We start from the raw sequence: 16,011 nt of genomic DNA, 5'->3' as shown, positions 1-16,011 counted from the left end.
GTTGCACGGTACTAGAGAGGCTAGCAATGGTGGAAGGGTGAGAGTGCGTATAATCCATGGACTCAACATTAGTCATATAGAACTGTAACGCACTTCATGCGGCTATATCTCCCACGCGTCGAAGCACGACTTAGAGGCATAACAACATTGAAAGCAATGTCGCAAGTGAGGTAATCTTCACACAACCCATGTAATACATAAGGGAAAGAGATACATAGTTGGCTTACAATCGCCACTTCACACAATACAAGAATAAAGCATTACATCATCCAGATACAATCAAGGTCCGACTACGGAACAAAAATAAAAGAAGACTACCTCAAATGCTACACAAATCCCTGATCGTCCCAACTGGGCTCCACTACGGATCAACTGTAAATGGAAACAACATATCGAACACGATCTCCATCGACCTCCTCCTTGAGCTTGGTTGCGTCACCTGCTCGGTAACATCGGCACCTGCAAACTGGTTTTGGAAGTATCTGTGAGTCACGGGGACTCAGTAATCTCACACCCTCGCGATCAAGAATATTTAAGCTTATAGGAAGGGTAAAAAGTATGAGGTGGAGCTGCAGCAAGCGACTAGCATATATAGGAAGGGCAAAAAGCACGGTCGAACAACTATGATCAAGAAGTGATCCTAGAACAACCTACGTCAAGCATTACTCCAACACCGTGTTCACTTCTTGGACTCCGCCGGAAAGAGACCATCACGGTTACACATGCGGTTGATATATTTTAATTAAGGTCAAGTTCAGGTTTTCTACAATTGGACATTAACAAATTCCCATCTTCCCATAACCGTGGGCACGACTTTCGAAAGTTCAAATCCCTGCAGGGGTGTCCCAACTTAGCCCATCACAAGCTCTCACGGTCAACGAAGGATATTCCTTCTAGCGGGAAGACCCGATCAGGCTCGGAATCCCAGTTACAAGACATTTTGACAATGGTAAAACAAGACCAGCAAAGCCACCCAGATGTGCCGACAAATCCCAATAGGAGCTGCACATATCTTGTTCTCAGGGCACACCGGATGAGCCAGATGTCTGGTAAGCCAGCCCAGAGTTGCCCCTGGTAGCCTCGGACATCGCTCAGTTGGACCAACACTTAGAGAAGCACTGGCCCGGGGGGTTAAAATAAGATGACCCTTGAGCCGGCCGACTCAAGGGAAAGAAAAGGCTAGTTGGCAGACGGTAAAATCAATGTTGGGCCTTGTTGGAGGAGTTTTATTCAAGGCGAACTGTCAAGGGGTTCCCATTATAACCCAATTGCGTGAGGAACGCAAAATCCGGGAACATAACACCGATATGACGGAAACTAGGGCGGCAAGAGTGGGACAAAACACAAGGCATAAGGCCGAGCCTTCCACCCTTTACCAAGTATATAGATGCATTAATTAAATAAGAGATATTGTGATATCCCAACAAGATATCCATGTTCCAAACATGGAACAAGCTCCAATCTTCACCTGCAACTAACAACGCTATAAGAGGGGCTGAGCAAAGCGGTAACATAGCCAAACAACGGTTTGCTAGGAGAAGGTGGGTTAGAGGCTTGGTTCAACAATATGGGAGGCATGATAAGCAAGTGGTAGGTATCGTAGCATAGGCATAGCAAAAGAGCGAGCAACTAGCAAGCAAAGATAGAAGTGATTTCGAGGGTATGGTCATCTTGCCTGAGATCCCACAAGGAAGAAGAACGAGTCCATGAAGAAGAAAAACGGACGTAGCCAACGAATCCTCACAAACGCAACGTTACCGGAATACTGAAAATAAGTACACCGGAAAGAAAGCAAACAACATAGTAAACAATCATCACATAAGCATGGCACGATGCACAAACAAGTATGGTGCATATCCGGTTTAATGAAGCATGGCATGGCAAAGTGCACAAGCAACCCTACAAATTAAGTGGAGCTCAACACCACATGACTTATTTAGTTCTCTTTCGTTTAGGTACCCAACAAGATTAAATGTTTTTAGCATGGCAAGAGGTGAAGCACAACAAAACTACCTATCTAGGCAAGTTTAAATGAGGCCGGAAACAACGAACAACAAGTCCGGAAACTTCTCATGTGCATAATAATGAATTAGGTAATGTTTTGCCCTAAACACAATTTTAGATTTATTAAACATGCAAGATGATGCCACCATGTTAAACTAGCCATTTTTCTACCCCAAAAGCATATAAAATTTATTAAAATCCGAGTTACGGTTAGTTAGTAATGAATTAAACCATTTTAGCATGGCATATGGACAAAGTTACACAAACAGCATTTTAAACATTTCAAACATGCATGAAAGTTGCATATTATTAAACTAGATGAAATTCTAAGAAAGTTTCATATATAATTTATTTAGATCCGATGCACGGTTAATTAGTTATTAGATGCATGAAGTCTAGGTTTTTTTTGTAAAACAGGCGTCTACGGATAAAAGACAAACTCGCAGATCTGAAAAAAATACACTGGGACGAATCTGGTGGGACTGGGCTGCTCACATTGGGCCTCATGGGCCTGCTTGTGGAGAAGTTGGGTGCCTCTGGGAGGCAGGCTGGCGTTGGAGCTGGGCCAGGCCCAGATCGAGCTCAAGGAGGAGGCGCTGGGCAACGCGACTTGCGGCCGCACGCAGAGGAGGCCGCTCGAGGCGAGGCGGCTGGATCTAATGAACACTTGGGGGAGGCGCGGTCAACGAGTGCAGGCGAGGCGAGTGTTCGGCGGCGCTCCTCCGTGCGGAGTGGGACGACGGCGATGTCTTGGCGTGTTTCCGGCGGAGGAGGGAGGCGGATCCCATCGAGGATGGATGGATCTCTCCGGATCCATCGCCGGAGGAGGGTGGCAGCAGGGAGCAGACGAAGAACTCCATGGCGGTGGCGGCGAGGAGCACTGCAGGGGAGAGGAGAGAGGTTAGGGAGAGGCAGGGAGATGTAGAGGAGGGGCGGTGGAGCTGGCCTGAGGCTCGGCAGCGGCGGAGCCAGCCGGCGGTGGCGGAGCAACGGTGCTGGAAAGCACATGGGACGGCGGCTCGGGATCGAGGAACGGAGCGTGGTGGTTGGTCGGGCACGGAAATAGAGGAGATACAGTGGGGCGACGGCGGCTAGGAGGATCCCTAGGAAAAAGGGGTTAGGTTCAAAATGGAATAGGGGTAGATTAAATATATACATCACGGATTAGGTTAGCGGCTATCTCGACCCTATGATCGCAAACGGATGAATCGCGGATAAAATAGCTAGGGAGTCCAAATAAGAAAACAGAGACGTTTTGTAGATGTTTGGGGATGATCCGGATACAACGGTAGCGACAACCCGGGTCGGATCTGGGACAACTTTTGGACGCGCGCGAGGGGCCAATTCACTGTACAAATAGGGGTAGGCATGGGCCTAGGTGGACTGCGGAGAGGGGGATGGTCTGAGAGAAGAGGGGAGAGAAACAACCCGGCACGGTTTTCGGAGACCGAAAACGTCTGACGTTAGGCCGGCTATATTGCCGCTATTGTTATCCATTGGGGCATCAGAAGATCTCCGAAAGCGATGAAACTTGACAGGCAGTCTATCTACACTATAATAAGACCACACGTCAACTCTCATCCCATTCCGAGAACATTTCGCGGCCACTTATAAAATACTATTTCGGACATGCCGCGGGCGCGTGCAAGTGTGTCTGGGCTCAGAACGGACAACGGATGGCACTGGGGGAACCCGGACGGATGCAGGTTTTGAAAACATGATGATGCAATGCACATGATGATATGATGAAATGCAACATGCAAGCAAATGACATGGCAACGCCGGCGAATAACTGGAAGACACCTGGCGCAACGGTCTCGGGGCGTCACAACACTCCACCACTACGAGAGAATCTCGTCCCGAGATCTAGAATGGCACCGTAGGGGAAAACGGAAGGGAAAGAGAAGAGGTAAAGCTAAGTTGCTTCTTTGGCAAACGAGTGAAACCAAGAACCTTGAAAAGGTTAAGCCATTTCGAGAAAAGAATACAATGGAGATGAACGAAGTTGAAAGCACTCTGTTAAGAAAGAGGAAAAGAAAGAACCGATTTTGGTAGGACTTCGGTTGAAAAAGAGAATGAAATACTTGATAAAATGAAAGAGCTTGAGGAAAAGGACACAACACAACGGTTAAATGGATAAACCAAGAAAAGAACACGATCCTAACACAACGGAAAGATGGGTGGAAGAGAGCAACATCACAATGCCTCCGGAACAAAAGTAAGAATGGAATGGAATGAACAAAGGGAAACAAGATCTCGAGGGAGCACGCTTACAACAAATGCTATAACGGATTTGTTGGAAAACCAACAACGAAAAGAATAAGCTTGATATGGTCTTATGGAATATATCTCAAATATATGAGGTGACAACCTGCCACTCATGGGAAAAAGAATTGGATTGATAAGAACAAGGAGACGAGAAACTTATCTCACCAGAAGGATAAATGAAGAACTTGGATCATTTATAAGCACCATAATTAGCAACAATCCTTAGGGAAGGCTTTAGGTGAAATATAACCCAAGATAACTCCAATTATGAGATTGATGGATTTAAAATAACTCACTCTTGACAACATGTGAATCATGAAACATGAACTCAAATTATTAAGAATGATATAATACCACCTCTATTGATACGGAAGGAAGAATTGCACTCCGGATTGCAAGATGAAGAATACTTGAGCTCCTTAGAAAAGAATCTCGATGACAACTTCGAGAAGGAAATAAATCCTTGATGCACCAACATGTAGAACCTTCATGAATAACTCCGATAACAAGAGGATAACGAAAAGAAAGAGAAGTTGAAAACACAAGGTGAAACCTTGCGATGATTGGATGAAGCTCTGCGACGAGATAAGTTGAAACTTGGAACTTCGGAAAAGAAAAGATGAACAAATGGAAACAAGAATTTGCTGAGCCTCCGGAATAGGGAATTAATAACTCAATGAAACAAGAATAAGAATTACATTATGCTTATCCTTCACCAATTTAAATTGATGACAATCAATGGATTTGGCATATTACCAATTCTCGTAGAAAAGATTAAGATAGATATCTCATCAACTTGAGAATGCCTTCAACGAAACACCGGTGGAATTGAAACAACGAATGAATTGACATGATAACAAGGTAAGAAGAATCTTGAACAAACCACCGTAAGAATTGAAAATGAACGAAGAAGAAAAATAAAGAAGCACCAGGAAGAATTTGAGAACAAATGAAGATACTTGAGGGGAATTTAGATAAAAGAGAACGAAGAGATCACAAACTGATTAGAGAATATTAAATGATGCACCAGTTAGATTAGAGAATAATAGATGAAAGTTGTGAATGAATAAACCTGAATTGATCGACTCTGGATAATCAAACTGAGAAGACTCTTGAATTACTTCGGATGGGTGAAAGAAATTCTCACAACTGAAACAATTATGGGAGGATGGCAGAGAATGGGGCAAGATTTAAAAGAAACTCTTCTTCGGTCTTCAAAATCTGAGAATGACGATGAGAAACACCACTGAGAATTGTTGAGATAGTCCGGAATGACGAATTTAAAGGTTGAGCCAACGGTGATAAGAATTTGACAGATCTTGGAGAAAAGCATTAGACTGATGATAACTCATTCTTACGTCAAACTTGAAAAGAATTTGGGAGTAGCTCCGGGAAAATAAGAAGAGTCAGGTAAGATCCTCGGAAAAGACCTTTGGGTTAGGGCCCACTGAAAAGAAACACCGTTGAATGATTTAAGAGAGAAAGTATCGGTTGAATTAAATGGTTTGAATTTGGCAACCACCTCGAAAGAGCTTGAACGAATGCAGAGTGGAAACACGAATCTTCGAGAAATCTTAAGCACTCCGGAACAAATGTAAAGCGGGAGGTGAATGATTAAGAGGTGCACCGGTAAGAGGTGGTATTTGAAACGAGCAAAGAATATGATCAACGAAGCTTGAATTGGTTCCACCGGAGAAGAAAAGGAATGAAGAGTGACGAACTTGAAGCTCCGTTAGAATATTCATGAGAATCACCGGATAAGGATATTAATGGAAAAGGAATGAAAATGCCTCGCATCAATAAGATGGATACTCGATTAAGAAATCTGAATCCTTGGAGAAAAACAAAGGGAGGGAGGGCGGGAAAACAAAGGCAGCTTGGGACGAATGAAATGAACACCGTTGAGAAGAACTCATACTTGATATTGCGGATGTTGCAATGATCAGATCCACTAGAAGAGAAGCACACCGGTTAAAAAGGATTGGCATGACAAACTCGATGATCGAGAAGGATTAGTGTTCACATCAGGGTATCAGAACACCGCTTAGGAAAAGGTATGGAATCAACATTTGACTTCGAAGCAACTTGAATACCACAACTCAAAACAAAACACAGGATTGGCTTGCAGAATAAGCAGGAACAAACATATGATAGAGATTTCGTCTGAAGTTTTCATGGTGGGGCCTACACGGGCTCGATCGTATAGCACCATCATGTACAAGGCAGTGCACATGACATACGAAGCATCCCCAAGTCGGCATAGCCAAGGATTCTTTAAGACACAATGAGACCACTGTAAAACCAATCGTGAATAGGCGGACCACTAGACGTCGAACCCCAATTTCATATCATACATCTGTCGGAAAGATATCCTAAGAGCTACTTGAATTCCCATTTATAAACTCCTGAAACTTTCCGGTTATGCAATCAGGTGTTGCGGATACAGGGGAAGCATAATATCTCACCCAAAACTAGCAAATCCTATATCCAGCTGTATCCATCCTTCAACACATAACCAAGAAACCTTCGGAAATCGTCTACCTCAACCTTCGAAAAGCATCTGTTATATGAGTTATGGCAATACTCTAAAACTCCCGCCCCAGTACTGGGTGGCGTCGAGGTTATCTCACCAATAACTGCATAAAAGAGATTTTCGATGTCGGTGAAACTAAACTCAGGTATTCCAGAACTGCAACGATAAAATTGTGACGACAACACCTCGGAGCTCAACTCCCTGGGACACTGCCACAACCCCTAAATGTCAGGAGGCACCAAGAACAATGTTCTCGTCACAAAACAATCGGAACTATTCCAAGATACCCGTGTGATCCTAATTTTTTTTAGTGAAATTTGAGAAGAGAAGAGTCAAAACTCTACGTCAGGATGCCTTACCAAAGCGACGAAGGGACTGGGGAGTAAAAAGAATTCCTAACTCTCCGATATATATAATCCTAAATGACTCAAAACATTTTTCTAGACTCAACAACGCCAGCGATTCGATCAAGCAGGGGGCTCCTAAGGTCGGGGAAGGCTCTGATTACCAACTTGTAACGCCCTCGATGCGGCTATATCTCCCACGTGTCGAAGCACGACTTAGAGGCATAACCGCATTGAAAGCAATGTCGCAAGTGAGGTAATCTTCACACAACCCATGTAATACATAAGGGAAAGAGATACATAGTTGGCTTACAATCGCCACTTCACACAATACAGGAATAAAGCATTACATCATCCAGATACAATCAAGGTCCGACTACGGAACCAAAATAAAACAAGACTACCCCAAGTGCTACACAGATCCCCGATCGTCCCAACTGGGCTCCACTACTAATCAACTGGAAATGGAAACAACATATCGAACACGATCTCCATCGAGCTCCTCCTTGAGCTTGGTTGTGTCACCTGCTCGGTAACATCGGCACCTACAAACTGGTTTTGGAAGTATCTGTGAGTCACAGGGACTCAACAATCTCACACCCTCGCGATCAAGACTATTTAAGCTTATAGGAAGGGTAAAAAGTATGAGGTGGAACTGCAGCAAGCGACTAGCATATATGGTGGCTAACATAGGCAAATGAGAGCGAGAAGAGAAGGCAAAAGCACGAGCGAACAACTATGATCAAGAAGTGATCCTAGAACAACCTACGTCAAGCATTACTCCAACATCGTGTTCACTTCCCGGACTCCGCCGGAAAGAGACCATCACGGTTACACAAGCGGTTGATGTATTTTAATTAAGATCAACTTCAGGTTTTCTACAACCGGACATTAACAAATTCCCATCTGCACATAACCGCGGGCACAGCTTTCGAAAGTTCAAATCCCTGCAGGGGTGTCCCAACTTAGCCCATCACAAGCTCTCACGGTCAACGAAGGATATTCCTTCTAGTAGAAAGACCCAATCAGGCTCGGAATCCCGGTTACAAGACATTTCGATAATGGTAAAACAAGACCAGCAAAGCCACCCAGATGTGCCGACAAATCCCGATAGGAGCTGCACATATCTCGTTCTCAGGGCACACCGGATGAGCCAGACGTCGGGTAAGCCAGCGCAGAGTTGCTCAGTTGGACCAACACTTAGAGAAGCACTGGCCCGGGGCGGTTAAAATAAGATGACCCTTGAGCCGGCCGACTCAAGGGAAAGAAAAGGCTAGGTGGCAAATGATAAAACCAATGTTGGGCCTTGCTGGAGGAGTTTTATTCAAGGCGAACTATCAAGGGGTTCCCGTTATAACCCAACCGCGTGAGGAACGCAAAATCCGGGAACATAACACCGATATGACGGAAACTAGGGCGGCAAGAGTGGAACAAAACACCAGGCATAAGGCCGAGCATTCCACCCTTTACCAAGTATATAGATCCATTAATTAAATAAGAGATATTGTGATATCCCAACAAGATATCCATGTTCCAAACGTGGAACAAGCTCCAATCTTCACCTGCAACTAACAACGCTTTAAGAGGGGCTGAGCAAAGCGGTAACATAGCCAAACAATGGTTTGCTAGGAGAAGGTGGGTTAGAGGCTTGGTTCAACAATATGGGAGGCATGATAAGCAAGTGGTAGGTATCGTAGCATAGGCATAGCAAAAGAGCGAGCAACTAGCAAGCAAAGATAGAAGTGATTTCGTGGGTATGGTCATCTTGCCTGAGATCCCGCAAGGAAGAAGACCGAGTCCATGAAGAATACAAACGCACGTAGCCAACAAATCCTCACTAACGCAACGTTACCAGAATACCGAGAAGAAGTACACCGAAAAGAAAGCAAACAACATAGTAAACAATCATCACATAAGCATGGCACGATGCGCAAACAAGTATGATGCATGTCCGGTTTAATGAAGCATGGCATGGCAAAGTGCACAAGCAACCCTACAAATTAAGTGGAGCTCAATATGCAACGGAGTTGCATATTGAAGAAAACACCACATGACTTATTTAGTTCTCTCTCGTTTAGGTACCCAACAAGATTAAATGTTGTTAGCATGGCAAGAGGTGAAGCACAACATAACTGCCTATCTAGGCAAGTTTAAATGATGCCGGAAACAACGAACAACAAGTCCGGAAACTCCTCATGTGAATAATAATGAATTAGGTACTGTTTTGCCCTAAACACAATTTTAGAGTTATTAAACATGCAAGATGATGCCACCATGTTAAACTAGGCATTTTTCTATCCCAAAAGCATATAAAGTTTATTAAAATCCGAGTTACGCTTATTTAGTTATGAATTAAACCATTTTAGCATGGCATATGGACAAAGTTACACAAACAACATTTTAAACATTTCAAACATGCATGAAAGTTGCATATTATTAAACTAGATGAAATTCTAAGCAAGTTTCATATATAATTTATTTAGATCCGATGCACGGTTAATTAGTTATTAGATGCATGAAGTCTAGGTTTTTTTTTATAAAATAGGCGTCTCCGGATAAGACACAAACTCGCAGATCTGAAAAAAATACACTGGGCCGAATCTGCTGGGACTGGGCTGCTCACATTGGGCCTCATGCCGGCTTGTGGAGAGGTTGGGCGCCTCTGGGGAGGCAGGCTGGCGTTGGAGCTGGGCCAGGCCCAGATCGAGCTCAAGGAGGAGGCACTGGGCCACGCGACTTGTGGCCACATGTAGAGGAGGCCGCTCGAGGCGAGGAGGCTGGATCGAACGGACACCTGGGGGAGGCGCGGTCAACGAGTGCAGGCGAGGCGAGTGTTCGGCGGCGCTCCTCCGTGCGGAGCGGGACGATGGCGATGGCTTGGCGTGTCTCCGACGGAGGAGGGAGGCGGATCCCATCGGGGATGGATGGATCCGGGCGGTGGGGGCCGGATCCCGCCGAATCCGTCGCCGGAGCAGGGCGGCAGCATGGAGCCAACGACGAACTCCATGGCGGTGGCGGCGAGGAGCACTATAGGGGAGAGGAGAGAGGTTAGGGAGAGGTAGGGAGATGTAGAGGAGGGGCGGCGGAGCTGGCCTGAGGCTCGGCAGCGGGGGAGCTAGCCGGCGGTGGTGGAGCGACGGTGCTGGTGAGCACATGGGACAGCGGCTCGGGATCAACGAACGGAGCGCGGTGGTTGGTCACGCACGGAAATAGAGGAGATTCAGTGGGGCGACGGCGGCTAGGAGGATCCCTAGGAAAAAGGGGTTAGGTTCAAAATGGACTAGGGGTAGACTAAATATATACATCACGGATTAGGTTAGGGGCTATCTCGACCCTACGATCGCAAATGGACGATCGCGGATAAAATAGCTAGGGAGTCCAAATAAGAAAACGGAGATGTTTTGTAGATGTTTGGGGATGATCCGGATAAAATGGTAGCGACAACCCGGGTCGGGGCCGGGACAACTTTCAGACGCGCGAGAGGGGCCAATGCACTGTACAATGAGGGGTAGACATGGGCCTAGGTGGACTGTGGAGAGCGGGTTGGTCTGAGAGAAGAGGGGAGAGAAACAACCCGGCATGGTTTTTGGAGATCGAAAATGTCCGACGTTAGGCCGGCTATATTGCCGCTATAGTTATCCGTTGGGGCATCAAAAGATCTCCGTAAGTGATGAAACTTGACAGGCGGTCTATCTACACTATAATAAGACCACACGTCAACTCTCATCCCATTCCGAGAACATTTCCCGGCCACTTATAATATACTATTTCGGACATGCCGCGGGCGTGTGCAAGTGTGTCTGGGCTCAGAACGGACAACGTATGGCACTGGGGGAACCCAGACGGATGCAGGTTTTGAAAACATGATGATGCAATGCACATGATGACATGATGAAATGCAACACGCAAGCAAATGGCATGGCAACACCGGCGAATAACTGGAAGACACCTGGCGCAATGGTCTCGGGGCATCACAAGAACTCACATACTTATTGCAAAAATCAATTAGTTATCGAAATGAAGTACTACGCGCATGCTCCTAGGGGGACAGATCGGTAGGAAAAGACCATCGCTCGTCCCCGACCGCCACTCATAAGGAAGACAATCAATAAATAAATCATGCTCCGACTTCATCGCATAACGGTTCACCATATGTGCATGCTACGGGAATCACAAACTTTAACACAAGTATCTCTCAGATTCACAACTAATCAACTAGAATGACTCTAATATCATCATCTTCATATCTCAAAAGGAATCAAACTTCTCATAGTATTCAATGTACTTTATATGAAAGTTTTTATTATATCCATCTTGGATGCCCATCATATTAGGTCTGGTTACACATCCTTGAGGTATTTCTCTTGAGATATGAATATGGCATTGCGCTGTTGACGAATTTGAATACCTAAGTAGAATTTCAGTTCTCCCATCATAGACATTTGATATTCCTCACTCATCATATAGGCTAATTCATCAGTGTAACGTTTGTTAGTACAACTAGAGATAATATCATCAACATATATTTGGCACAAGAATAATTCATCATCATAGGTTTGGGTGAAAAGTGTGGGGTCAAGTGAACTGGGTTTGAAGCCTTTCTTCATGAGGAAATCCTTCAAAGTATCATACCATGCCCGAGGAGCCTGCTTGACGCCATAGAGGGCCTTATTCAGTCTGAAGACTTGGTCAGGATGCTTTAGATCTTCAAAACCTAGGGGTTGAGCAACATGTACTTCTTCCTCAAGCTTACCATTGAGGAATGCACTTTTCACATCCATTTGATATAAGATGATATTATGATTCTTAGCATAAGCTAGCAATATGCGAATAGCCTCAAGTCTAGCAGCAGGTGCAAAAGTTTCATCAAAATCAATTCCTTCAACCTGTGTGTAACCTTGAGCTACAAGTCGTGCCTTATTCCTCACCACAAGGCCATTCTCATCTTGCTTATTGTGATAGATCCATCTGGTGCCGATGATATTCTGCTTGCATGGGTCTGGTTGCTTGACAAATTCCCAGACATTGTTGAGCTCGAATTGATGTAATTCCTCTTGCATTGCTTGAGCCCACTCAGGCTCCAGAAATGCCTCATCAACTTTGGTGGGTTCTGTGATAGAGACAAAAGCAAAGTGCCCACAAAAGTTAGACAAATGTGAAGCTTTTGAGCATGTGAGAGTACCTGGTTCCTTGATGTCGTTGATGATTCTCTCAATCTGCACTTCATTAGCAGCGCGAGGATGAGCGGGTTGATGACATTGAGTGGGCTCAGCATTTTCTTCATAGCCATTTTCCTCAGGTGCACCGGCATGATGTTCTTCACGTTTTGGAATGACTTCTTAAGCATATTCTTTGGTAGGAATGACATCCTCAGTAGCCTTGAACTTGATGGATTTCTCAGGTGACATTTCATCTAGCACAGGAGGTCGGTGCTCTCTTTGCGAGCTGTTAGTTTCATCGAACCGCACATCTAAAGTTTCAACATCTTGTGGTGAGAGGTGTTGAAGACTCTGTAGGTGTGCGAGAACTTTCCGTAACCAAGCATAAAACCTTCATGTGCTTCCGGTGCAAATTTAGAATTTTGACGAGGATCTCTAATCCAACATTCAGCACCAAAGACTTTGAAATAACTCACATTGGGTTTCTTGTTAGTGAGGAGTTCATATGAGGTCTTTTCGAAGAATTTGTAATATACCCTATTGATGATGTGGCACGCAGTATCAATTACCTCAAGACAAAATCGAGGAGGCGTCTTGTATTCATCAAACATAGGGTGAGCCATCTCAACAAGAGTCATGTTCTTACGCTCCACGACGCCCTTCTGCTGAGGTGTATAAGGAGGGGACAACTCATGAGTAATACCAAGTTCATCAAGATAGTCATCTAGACCAGTATTCTTGAACTCATTCCCATTGTCACTTCTGATGTTCTTGATCTTCACACCAAAGTTGGTTGAAGCCCTCGAGGTAAATCGTTTGAAGACTTCCTGCACTTTAGTTTTGTAAGTGATGATATGCACCCATGTGTAATGAGAATAGTCATCAACAATAACAAAGCCATATAAAGATGTAGCATTAGTGAATGTGGCATAATGAGTAGGGCCAAAGAGATCCATGTGAAGCAATTCAAATTGATGAGTGGTAGTCATTATAGTCTTTGAGGGATGCTTGGCCTTGTTCATCTTCCCAGCTTCACAAGCACCACACTGGTGATCCTTGAGGAATTTGATGCCCTCGACGCCAATGACATGCTTCTTCTTTGCGAGTGTGTGCAGGTTCCTCATGCCAGCATGACCAAGTCGTCGATGCCATAGCCAGCCTTCTGAAGCTTTTGCAAGTAGACATGTAGTAGGTTGTGGTCCTATAGAGAAATCAACAATATACAAGTCTCCTCTCCTAAAGCCTTTGAATTGTCAGCTTCCATGATCACAACACAATGATAGTTGCCAAAGACAACAACCATATCAAGATCACAAAGCATTGAGACAGACATAAGGTTGAATCCTAAGGACTCGACAAGCATGACTTTGTCCATGTGTCGATCCTTTGAGATCGCAACCTTACCTAGACCCAATACCTTGCTTTTGCCTTTGTCAGCGTAGGTGATATGCTTCAGATGCGATGGAGATAAGGCAGTGTACATCAATAAGTTCATGTCACCAGTCATGTGATTTGTACAACCACTGTCGTGGACCCACTCAGTGGCTTTGGGTTGATCATCCTGCAGATGAATTAGTGCGTATTACGAACTCAAATACTTCAGCAGTGAAGTATATGACATAAAATTCATCAGATCAATTTCATCAAGCAGTAGAATAGATATAGCAGTATGAGGACAAGAAATGAGAATTCATTTCTTCATGATTACCTTGCATCCTTTCAAGCATATTTAGATCTCCAGCAAATTTTTCAGACGTTTAAGTTCGTCCGGAGACCTGACCCTTCATAAGAGATTAGTTCTTTTTCTTCACCACCCACATCAGGAGTGGTGGCAAAGAGTTCATCATTCTGTGAGGTCCATAAGAGAAAGGTGGCATAGAAGCCAATCCACTTCATTTCACAGAAGAGGGGTTAGAGTAAGCATATGAATAAGCGAAGAAATTCTTCGAGGACTTATGACCATAATGATTTGAAGAATAATGCACACAATCATAACCCTTAGATCTTCCCTGCAAAACAGAAGTGTTAGCATGATGATGTTCATATGAAGATCTGGATCCATATGAGGAATTTGATCCCGTGAGTAATTTGGTCCATATGAGGACTTGGATCCATATGAAGAATTTGATCTGGGGTTCCTATTCTTCCCCGGTGGTGTCATGATGACATTCACCTAAAGACTTTCAAGGCACCTTTTGGGAACCCATATTTTATTCATAGGAGGACCGTTCCTGTAGTTAGTTCCAACATATCTAGCAAATACTTCACCATTCTGATTTTTGAACAATTTATAGTTGGAGTCAAATGACTCATCGGAAGAATATGAAGATTCACATGTAAAGCTAGATAAAGTGGATGGATATACGGCAGGTCCCTTTGCAGCAACCCATGAGGTTTTGGGATACTGCTCAGGTTTCCAGTATGTCCCATCAGCATTAAGTTTCCTCTCAACGGCAATACCCTCTTTCCGAGGGTTCCAGTTGAGGATCTGCTTTTTAAGCACATCACAAAGAGCCTGATGCCCTTTTAGGCTTTTGTACATGCATGTCACATACAATTCCTTCAACCCTGCATTGTCAGTGATACTAGTAGCATCCTCGGATGACGAATTTTTGATAGCAGAGACAGTTGAAGAATTTGCAGCAATAGAAGCATTTGAACTTTCAGCTAAAAAATTAGCAGATTCACATTCAATGCATTTCAAACATGGTGGAATGAATTCTTCCTGAGCAGCACTGATCTGTTGAGAAAGCAATAAATCATGGTCCTTTTGAAGATCTTCATAACTCACCCTTAGCTTTTCAAGATCTTGCTTCTTTGAAGAAATTCATAATAAAGCTTCTCATGATCAGATAAGAGAGTCTTATGATGACTTTGAAGGTTATCAAACTTGTAGTGAAGTCTCTGAAGATTATTAGTCAAGGTTTGAGTTTGGTCCATTTCCTCACCCAACATATCATCGCTCTTATCTAGCATGATTTGAACTTTTTCCAAAGCTCTTTGTTGTATAGTGGAAAGGGAAGCAAGTTTGGTATAGCTGGGTCCAAATTCATCACCAGATTCATTATCACTAGACTCGGATAGGTAGCATTCAGTTACCTTGGCACCTTTTTCCATAAGGCATGGTGCAGAGGATGATGATTCTGGATCAAAAGTCATAGTCTTCAGCGATTCCTTGAAATCCTCAAACCAGGGATCATGACGAGTTCGATGACCTTCATAGACCTCAGAGAGTCGGTCCCAGATAAGCTTTGCATGGCCGATATGCACAATATTCCTGAACTTATTTTGGGACAAACAAGAGCATATGATGTCCTTCGCCGTGAGGTTAAGTAGAGTGTACTTGTGAATATCATCAGCCTCAGCCATCTTACATAGATCGGTAAGACTAGTCTCAGTGACGGTTCACATTTCACTGTTCATCGCCATGAGGTGCTTCATCATGGCCTTCCACTTGGGATAATCATGACCGTCAAAGATGGGGCATGTCACTTTGTTCATTCCTGTGGTCGACATAACTAAAACTCCAGTCGGTTAAACCAAAATCACACAGAACCAGGGTGTACCTAGCTCTGATACCAATTGAAAGTGCGTTATATCGACTAGAGGGGGTGAATAGGTGATTTTTACAAATTCATCACTGAGGAATTTCAGGGTGAGGAAATTCCTAAGCAACGAACTACTTAGCAGCAGAATACGTACT

The 16,011-nt window shown here is 44.2% G+C and overlaps 1 pseudogene; it reads right to left on the bottom strand.

The window, feature by feature from the left end:
* Positions 1-14,012: 14,012 nt before the first annotated feature.
* Positions 14,013-15,809, bottom strand: LOC119272239 (annotated as a pseudogene).
* Between the last annotated feature and the right edge of the window lie 202 nt (positions 15,810-16,011).

Source organism: Triticum dicoccoides, chromosome 3A (assembly GCF_002162155.2).
Source record: "Triticum dicoccoides isolate Atlit2015 ecotype Zavitan chromosome 3A, WEW_v2.0, whole genome shotgun sequence".
Lineage (NCBI taxonomy): Eukaryota > Viridiplantae > Streptophyta > Magnoliopsida > Poales > Poaceae > Triticum > Triticum dicoccoides.
The sequence above is the reverse complement of the archived record's forward strand: the minus strand, read 5'-3'. Positions and strand labels throughout refer to the sequence as shown.